Genomic DNA, 9,944 nt, shown 5'->3' with positions numbered 1-9,944 from the left:
CATTGCTTAGATGATCCGAGATAAAGTTTAGAAATGAATGAGTAAAGTGAGTGCACAACTAAAAAAATAATAAGAGCAGAAGTCAAATAAGAAAATAATAGAAAACAAAAGGAAATACATGTATATTTGGCTTTACATTTTCTTCCCCCTCTTAGCGCTTCTAGTTCAAGCTATTTTCCTCCCCCTCCATCTTTTTGAAATTTTAATATGTTTGAAAAAAATATTTTATGGAATTAATTTTAATATAATTATTGTAAAATAAGATTTTTTTTTGTGAGTTTCTAGGATTATAATCCGAAATACATTTTGGGATTATAACAACCAAAGAACACAAAAAAGTGTGACTGTTTTATGAAATTAGTTATTCCATTGACGATTTTGTCAGCAATGCTGAAGAAAAATTTCGTTGGTGTTTCCATAAAAAAATGGTCACTCATGTTCCAACATAATAGGCAACAAAATATTTCCAATGGGATTTGGAGACAGAATATTTCATCAGCACTTAAAGGGAATTTGCAATGGAATATTGTTGATGGAGTATATGTTGGTTGAGCTATTTCTGAGTAATTTTCATAGCTTTGCCATTTTTTTCGTAGGGTAAAGGACGCCTCGTCCTATTCCATGCTGCACATGATTCATGAATGAATGAGAATCATCTTAGCTTTCCGACAATTAAATAGATGACATCTTTTCCTTTATATCTCTTGCCTCTTCTTTTGATTGAAAAGACACAAGACAAGTGATAGTAAAAACACAAAAGCCAACCATCTAGGTGGTGGTCCAGTGATAAAAGTTTGGGATTAAAAGGTTTGCTCTCTCTGTGGTCTCAGGTTCGAGTCATGTGGTTGCTCATATGATGGCCACTAGAGGCTTACATAGTCGTTAACTTCAGGACCCGTGGGATTAGTTGAGGTGCGCGCAAGCTGACCCGGACACTCACGTTAAACTAAAAAAAAAAAAAACACAGAAGCCTTATTAATTTCCTCTAACTTCCATTGGTAGTTGGCTGTTGAGTGGTAATATAATTGCAAGCCCCTTTGTCTCATAAATGGTCCCTCGTCGCCAGTCTTTCGGAGATCCCCTAATTGATTGCTGTGTTTTGGTATTTTTCTTTACTTGCGTGAAGACTTTTGGCATCTTCAAGCAAGGTATGGGGGTGTGGTGGGAAGGTGGCATGGCGTAAAGTATTTGTCATGCACTTTAAACGCCCAACCATATAACTTACGGCCAAGTTCACTTCCCACCTACTTGTATCCAATAATTAAATCACACCTCATTCTCTTGCTTTCATCGTTGTTTATGCCCCAGATGATTTGGTTCATTGAACCCGCAAATCGCCAAAGGGGTGTCCTAAGATGTGATTCTCTTACAAATGTAAGCACATTAATTAATTGACTTTTGCTAAAGGGATGCTGTCCTAAGATGTGATTCTCTTACTAATGCTAACACCGACATTTCTGTGATTGGTCAATCCATTCCCTAGAGCCACACAAGATGGCAAGATGATTTTATTTCGATTTCCATTAGAATCTTCAACCCACATATTCGAGTCTATAATAATAAAAAATACTCAATTTAACAACACTGTAATAAATCGCATTATCCTATGCTGCATGTCTCCCTTGAAAAAGAAAAAAATATATAATTTATATTATTCTGTGGCTAATATAAGAATTACATTTACGAGTTGTTTAAAGTTTTGAAGAGAATTTTAAAGATTTACGAGGGGAACCTGTGGATTATTCTTTCTTTAACTTTTCTACCTGAAAGTAAACGCAGGACCACTTCCTCCTTTTCGTCTGTACTTATTCCAATCTGCACTTCTGCAGATATTACATTAGGAGCATCATAGCAAAGCGGTAGACTCATGTGGTTTGCACTTGTATCACAAGTAGATATTGTCAGATTATATACGTGTGTGGGTGCAGATTACAGGATTGTACAAGAGAGAGCTGGTTGGTATTGGAATCATAACATACATGATGTGAACACAGCCCTAGGGACCCTCCTGTGATCGCCACACATGCTTAACTTTGAAGATTTGAGCACATGTAGGTGATAAAGTTTTCACTCATCAAAGATTTGATCATTTTTACTTGATCACGCCCGTTGCCATTAAGGAAGTACAAAATTGTACTGTATAATCTCTTTTTTTCAGCCAAAAGAGGCATGATGACACCTCTCTGATCACCACATGAACATGTTATTTTTGTTAGTACATATGGCTCACGTAATATATATGCCTCGAAAAAGAATGGGCGTGCAGCCCAATAGTTGCGAAAAAACTTTATGGGTTTTGGAGAAAAGAGAATGTTCCTTTGAAACTCACCTGGTTTTGTTCCATAAGATCAGTGGTCCATTAAAATCTGGACCACAAGGCATCAAGCTGTCATGATAATTTGCCATGGTTCTCAAGAAGTGGACTAGCAGTGGAATGCACATGACGAATTGAGGAAAGAAAAGGCATGTTCAGAAATTTTGCAAGCCAAGGAAGTGCATGTCCTAGCTATAATGCTTGAGGCAAATGGGGTCGGACTTTGTGCCAAAATCTGTGCGTAAAATCTTATCCAGGCACTTTAGCAAATGGGATTTAAGTTCTTTTACCATACCTTTTCCTTTTGAGAGTTATTTTGCCACCAAGTATTGCCTTCGGGCATGGCATTGTTGTTGAGCCTCAACTCTCAACTCCAACCCGGTGGGCTCTTAAGAAGTCTAAACCCCAAATCAAACTATAGATTGGTTTGATGAAGGCCTGGGCCACGTCCAACTAAGAATTATAAAAGGTATAGCACTATTCCCATGTCCTCCCTCTCAACAAGTCTACTGATCCTCAATTTTATATTTTTGTTTCCTTGAATTGATAAAAAATGTAATCACACTCGAAGCTCTAATCCATCCATCATCTAGCCGCAGGTTAATCGTATGAGCCATTGATTCAAGGTTTGACCCAAGCCATGTCAATAAAAAAACAAAAATATTCAAAGCAATGTCATTTCAAGTTTTCTTTGAATTGGAGATGTTTGACCCAATAATTTCATGGGTTTCTCTCTCTTTATAAATTTATCCTTCTTCATATCCAAACCTAAATCAAAATTAAAATCTAAATGGTAGAAAGGGAAAGAGGGTTGTTGCATGTTAAGGATGGATTTGGTGGGGGAGAGGATTAGATTAGTTTGAATAATCTCTTTGTAATAGAGTTTTTTAAAAAAAAAATCAAGCTTTTTTTCTTAGTTTCAATTTAGTTTTTTGGTGTTGATAGCCGGGTAAGTAAGAGTTTTGGGTGTGTGGATTTTTAGCATGTTGGTGCTAAAGAGAATAAGGAATTTTAAAATCAACTTATTTATTAGAGCAATTGGAAATTGTTTTTAAATTAAAAAAAAAAAGAAAATGGAAAGAACAACTCTGCTATAAAAGAGTTCTTGTTGTTTTGGTGATGTCAATTCATAGAACAACTAGATGCATTGGTAGGAGATGGAAGTTCGTTTGGCCATGAGAAGGATATTAATTATCACAACTAGAAATGCATTGGTAGGATGAAGGGTATCATGTGATGAAAATGAACCTTTTTCTTTGGCATGATTTTAGGTAGGGTTTAGTTATTCTTCAAAGATAGAAAAAATAAAAATAATAGAGATAAAATTCTGTTTAGTTAAAGAGAAGAAATATAAAAATAAATTTATCTTTGAAATAATTTCGGAGTGAATTTTTATATTTCAAAATAGAAAGTACAAATGGGACATGTCTCTAAAGATAATATTTTTAATTTTTTATTCCTAAAATATCTTTATAAAAAACTTTCAATTTCAAAATTATCCAACTAAGACATGTAAGGATAAAAACATTATTATCATAGTTTTAAAACTTAACTCGATGGTCGATCTGGAGCAAAGCTTGAGTCACGAGTCGGATTGACCCGAGTTAATCCAAGAATAAAAATTATTATCATAGTTTTACAACCCGATTCGGGGGTCAACGTGAGCAAGACTCAGGTCACGAGTGGGGTTCATCGTTGACCCAAGTCAATGTAAGAAAAAAAAGTTATTATCATAATTTTAAAATCCTATTCAGGGGGTTAACCTAGGATAAGGTTCAAGTCATGTGTCAGGAAGGTCAACATAAAATAAAAAATGGTTATAATTATAGTTTTAAAACTTGATTTGGGGTCAACCTAAAGCAAGGCTCGGGTCACGGATCAGAAAGGTCAACAAGGGTTAACATATGGATAAAAATAATTATTATCATAGTTTTAAAATTCGACTCGAGAATCAACACGAGGCAATGTTTAGGTTACGGATCGAGAGGGCCAACCCGGCTGACCTAATTTTTTTAAAAAAATAATCAAAGCACCTTATTTTGACCAAAAGATTTTTCAAAATAGTCAATGAGTTTTTGACTCATGTTTTATATTAGATTGACTTGGGGTTTTTACTGACTGAGGTCGATGCACTTTCCTTCATTTTTTTCTTAAGCATGGATCAATTCAGGCCTTGGGTCAACTCGTTAGTTTGGTTTTATAACTAAAGTTATTATCATATTATTAATTTTAGCTCTCAATATAAACTAAAGTAAAAAAAAAATATCTAATTATTTTTTACAAATATATAAGTTTGACAACAATACATATTAAGGGTAAAGTAGACTTTTTTATATTTTATTTTGTCTTATTCATCATAGTTAAACAGGATACAAACACAATTATTTTGTCTTACCTCACTACCATACACAATTATGTCTTCATTTTTTATTTTTTTTATCTTGTCTTATTTGTCTCCATTATCTTTATCTTTTCTATCCTGAGATAGTAATCCAATGCTATCTTAGGGACATGAATCCAATCGAAAATTATGTGAAGCTTTCAGAAGATGTAGGGATTGATTTGTTGGGAAAATAAGAGTTTTTGGTGTATGGTTTTTTAGCACCAGTGTTAGTTAGTGATGTTTTCATGCACATGGATGGGATAAGTATCTGGATTCCAACAATGAGAAAAAAAAAAAAAAAAAGGTGCTGGCTAGTTTTTTAAAAACAAATTGATGAAAAAGTTATAATATTTAATATAAGGGTATTGTTGTCATTAAATAAAATATAATGACAATCCTATAAATAATTAGATATTTTTTGTTGATTTTTTTTTTGTTAGGTGTTAAGTTAGAGCACGTATAAAGTTCCGGATGTAAATCGTAATTTTTCAAAACTTGGTAGACAGGTACACTTTTGACCAAACTATAGGATACTAGGGGTAATTCTTCATTTTAAATAAAATTATAACATTCTTTTAAAACATTAGAAAGTTTTATTTTTGTACAACCAACCATGATTATTTAAAAAAATAACTTATTAGGTTTCTTTCATGCGAGCATCTATTTTTGTTATTATACAATTAAATAAAAAAATAGTTAAAAAAAACAAAGTTATAAAACCCAGTCGGGTCACTGACACGAGTTTAAGTGTGATAGGTTAACCGAAGTTAACTCGAATCAATCCAAGATGCTTTGTCTCAATATTAAAAAAAATATCATCTTGATTTTTTTAAGCTAAGCCAGGTTTTTATCAGTTGTCCGTGTTTTTAACCTGTCAAATCAATTGAGTCACTTTGGATAGAATATCTTAATCTATTTTTGTTTCTCAACTTCACAACTTAGTATTTAGTAAGTGTTAACAATTTTTTTAATATTTATTAGCACATATGATTCTCTATTTAATTTATTTAACAAGCACATCAAGTTTTGAATTTATAATTAATACTTTTCTTGTAATTAAAAACATGTTAGTGATGCCTGCATATTACTTGTTGGCGATGTAATCTTTTTTGTTCCAACCTGAACATAGCATGGGTGAACTAACTAGTTTTAACTAATTTAAATTATCCTACAACACTGAAAGATCAAGGTTTCTTATGATGTTTTATTGTTCATATAAATAATAACGCTCTTTAATATATATATATATATATATATATATATATATATATATATGTGTGTGTGTGTGTGTGTGTGTGTGTGTGTGTGTGTGTGTGTTATCTTTTTAGAACAAATCCAAGCTTCAACTTAGTTTGTCAGGTGCATGAGACAACTTTGATGTCGCGTGTTCGAGCACTGGCTTGCGTAAAATTTTCTTAAATATAAAAGACAACATGGCGTTTATCACATTTGTTTTCAAAAAAAAAAAGGCAAACAATATGTTGTTTATCCCCTTAATAAAAAAAAAACTTAAAGAAAGGGTCAGGCATGCGAGCTTAGTCATTTGATGTCCTTTCACTCCTTTTTTTTCTTTGTTTTTTTTACACTCTGAGAAAAATTTACCAAATTCACTTACTTTTTAGTTTTGACATGGTTCTTAAATATTATTATAGTTTTTTAAAAATTTTATTTTTCTCAATTAGTACGTATCTGATTTAAAAATAACAATATTAATAATAAATTGTTCATGAAAATTTGAATGAACTTGTTCTTTTATTATTAAATTTTTTTAATTGACTTTGAACACAAATTTATGATTTCTTTTAGCTTTCCATCACACAAAAACATGGACATACTATTTTAAGATTGTTTGTTAACTTGCTTTAACAATTATAAAACAATTTTCTTTAAACAGAAACAATTATTCAAATTAAAAATATTGTGCTGACTAAGATAAACAACATATATATGAATAAAAAAATTATCTTAATGAAGAAAAAAATTCAAAATTAATGAGTGTATTTTTGGATTTAATAATAATACCAAATAATTTCTTAAGACCTATATATTTTTTTTATATTTAAAAAATTTTTATTTGTTCAACACACAAACTAGTTTTATCTAAGAATCTCATCATTAAGAGCTTAGATAGAATAATTTTAACTTTCTAAGACAAAATGCTTGAACTTACTTAGTCAAACTTATAAGTGAGAGTCCATTCCAAACAAAACTCAATTAGAAAAAAAAAAGGTTATAAATCAATCCTTAATTATTAACAAAAACCTGAAAGAAGAGAAATTATTGTGCAGCAAGACGCAAAACTCTATTTATTGTCATAATATAATGCAAAATTGCAAAATTGCTCTTGAGCCATAAGATCTTTGAACTAGGCATTAAGGGCAAGATGATCTTTTTATCATGATAAAATTGTCCTTGCAAATTATGCAGGGTTAGATTAATTCTTTTTTTTTTTTTTGCATGATAATATTACTAATTTAACCCTAATATATATATATATATATATATATATATATATATATATATATATATATATAGATTATCTTTCATTGGGGGGTGTTTTACTCTTTTTTTAAAATATATAAATTATTTTATTGTCCTTGAAAACAACATCAAATAAGCTTCTTAAAGGGGCTTTTTGGTCCTGTTACAATGATTTTTTTTTGTAATATCAAGTTTACTTAAGGAAATTTTTTATATTTTAATAAATGTTAAATATTAAAAAAAACTTCTTGTTAGACAACCCCACGTCTTTCAGGGGGCACTTAGAGGGCCGTTTGACCATCAAAAGCTACTTTTCATGATTTCGTTTGAATCTTCTCGGTGCCCCCTCTGCGATGGGGCGTCGCGTGTTCCAAAAGCCCTCTCGGTTTGGCTCCAACGGTCTTTTTTTCCCCTTTCTTCTCTCTCTTCTCCTAGATTTCCACATCAGCCCTTTGAGAATTTTCGAACAACCTTTTAATTTTGTTAATCCTTTAGATTTGGTCAATTTTTTAATTATAATTTGTTTTTATCTTGAATAATTTATAAAATTGAAATGCTTTTTCATTTTCATTTTTTTTTAATCTTTCAAATTTGGTCTTCGTTCTTTTGATTGCTATGAGTTTTGTTTGAGATTATTTTTTAAATTGATTTTAATTTAACAATTTCATACTCCTTTTGTTTTTCTATTAGATTTATTCTTATTCTTTTTATTTCTATTTTTCTTACTTTGGAAAATTTTCTAAATTTATTTTTTTCTTGTTGTATCCTGTAAAAAAAAAGTTGGCTGGGAATTGAGCTTTTTAATTGCATCCAAGTCTAGGATTTCACGGGTTGTAAATTTTAGAGGTTAACCCCGGATTATGAAGTTTGCCCAAGTTTTCCCCCCCTTTTCTTTAAGCTCATATTTTTTCAATTTAATCCTTTATCATTTATTCAATTAGTGATCGAGATCCATTATTTTTATTTATTTGCTTTTAATATAATTTTTCATTGATTTTTAAAAAGACCTCGGCTATATCGGGTCTTTTTATTTTTTATTCTTTATTGAGTTTGTTTTATTTTTGAAATTAATATTCTTCTCTCAATTCCATCATTCGATATTTGAATTTCTTTTTTATAATTTATAAAATTATAATTCTTTTTCAATCTCATCCCCTCTAACATTTTAATCTTTCAAATTTAATCCCCATTGTTTCATTGTTATTTTTTTATTTGATATAAATTCTTGAATTTATTATTTTTATAATTTCATCCTCTTTAGATTTTGTTTTTGTCAAATTTGATCCACGTTCTTTTTATTGATATTTTTTACATTGACAAATTTTTTACATTATTTTTTTTATTCCATCATTCAACGTTAGATTGGTTGAGAATTAAGTTTATGTGTTTGGTATTGTGGTAGCTTTTGTGGTTGTGGTTTGAAAAAAGATGTTTTATAAAAAGTACTTTTAGTTGAGGTTGGTTTGTTAAAATATATGTTTGGTTAAAACTGTTGTTAAAATTAAAGTTGAACAAAAAGTTATTTAATGTGCTTGGTTAAGAATGCTTTTGAAATTGAGGTTATAAAATAACTAATATATATATATTGATGGTTTTTAATTTTAATATTGTAGACTTAACTACTGCTATTACATCATGAAAGTAAGCAGATCCCAACTTATTTTTATTAAAACCGTATTATTATTTATAATTTGCTTGCAAACTCAACCATTGTAACAAAGATAGACTAAATGAGTTCGTAGGACTTGAAATGTGTTGCGAATATGTTTATGAATCAGCTTGAAGGTGAAGGAGAAAGAGAAGGAGAAGGAGAAGGAAAGGAGAAAGGGAAGGTCGCACCTCTGTTTTTGCTCTTCCTCTGTTTTTGCTCTTCTTCTCTCTCTTTCAGGTCGCGCCTCTATTTACAGTGGAGATGCTCTTCACTGTTCACTTTGCAGAACAGTGGAGACGGGGAAGCAGCAGAATAAGGAGAAGGAGAAGGAGAAAGGGAAGGTCGCGCCTCTGTTTCTGCTCTTCGTCTCTCTCTTTCATGTCTTGCCTCTATTTACAAAAGAATAGGAAGCAGCCTGACATCGTCTTCAACTGTGTCCCCCAGACTAGAGAGAGAAGCAGAGGAGGAGAGAATCCAGCAAGCAAAAAGAATAGAGGAGAGGAGGCAGCATTGGTTAACTAGCCCATTCCTCACCATTATCTGTCAAACAGCAACTTGAAGGTGCTTTTTGCTAACCTGCGGTGTAAACGTAAAAAAGTAATGGGTCCCACAAACAGTAATTCGTTTTTAACCGTAACCAAACAGTTTATTTTTGTGGTTTGCTTCAAACGCAGAAACAACCACAAAAACAAACACTCTCTAGATCTAGGATTTCATGAGTTGTGAATTTTAGAGATTAACCCATATTTGAGATATTTGTTGAGGTTTTCTTGTTTCTTTTTTCTTTTTTTAAGCTTATATTTTTTAAGTTTCTTCCTTCAACATTTATTCAATTGAAGATTGAGTTTTTTTTTTTTTTTTTTTGCTTTATGTAGGATTTTTCACTTATTTTAAAAATAACCTAGGTTATCTCAGATTTTTTTTTAAAAAAACTTTTGTTCTTTCACATTTGATTGGATGGAACCTTAGCTTTGTCATCTATTTTGTTTTGTTATTTTAACCATTTTCTTTATTTTTTTCAGGTTCCTATGATTTTTCTTAAATAAAATTGATTCATATACTGATTTTTTTTTCTGATTAGATCTATGTCGCAAATTGTATTCTTTTTAAACAAG

Source organism: Populus trichocarpa, chromosome 4, assembly GCF_000002775.5.
Source record: "Populus trichocarpa isolate Nisqually-1 chromosome 4, P.trichocarpa_v4.1, whole genome shotgun sequence".
Taxonomy (NCBI): domain Eukaryota; kingdom Viridiplantae; phylum Streptophyta; class Magnoliopsida; order Malpighiales; family Salicaceae; genus Populus; species Populus trichocarpa.
The sequence above is the reverse complement of the archived record's forward strand: the minus strand, read 5'-3'. Positions refer to the sequence as shown.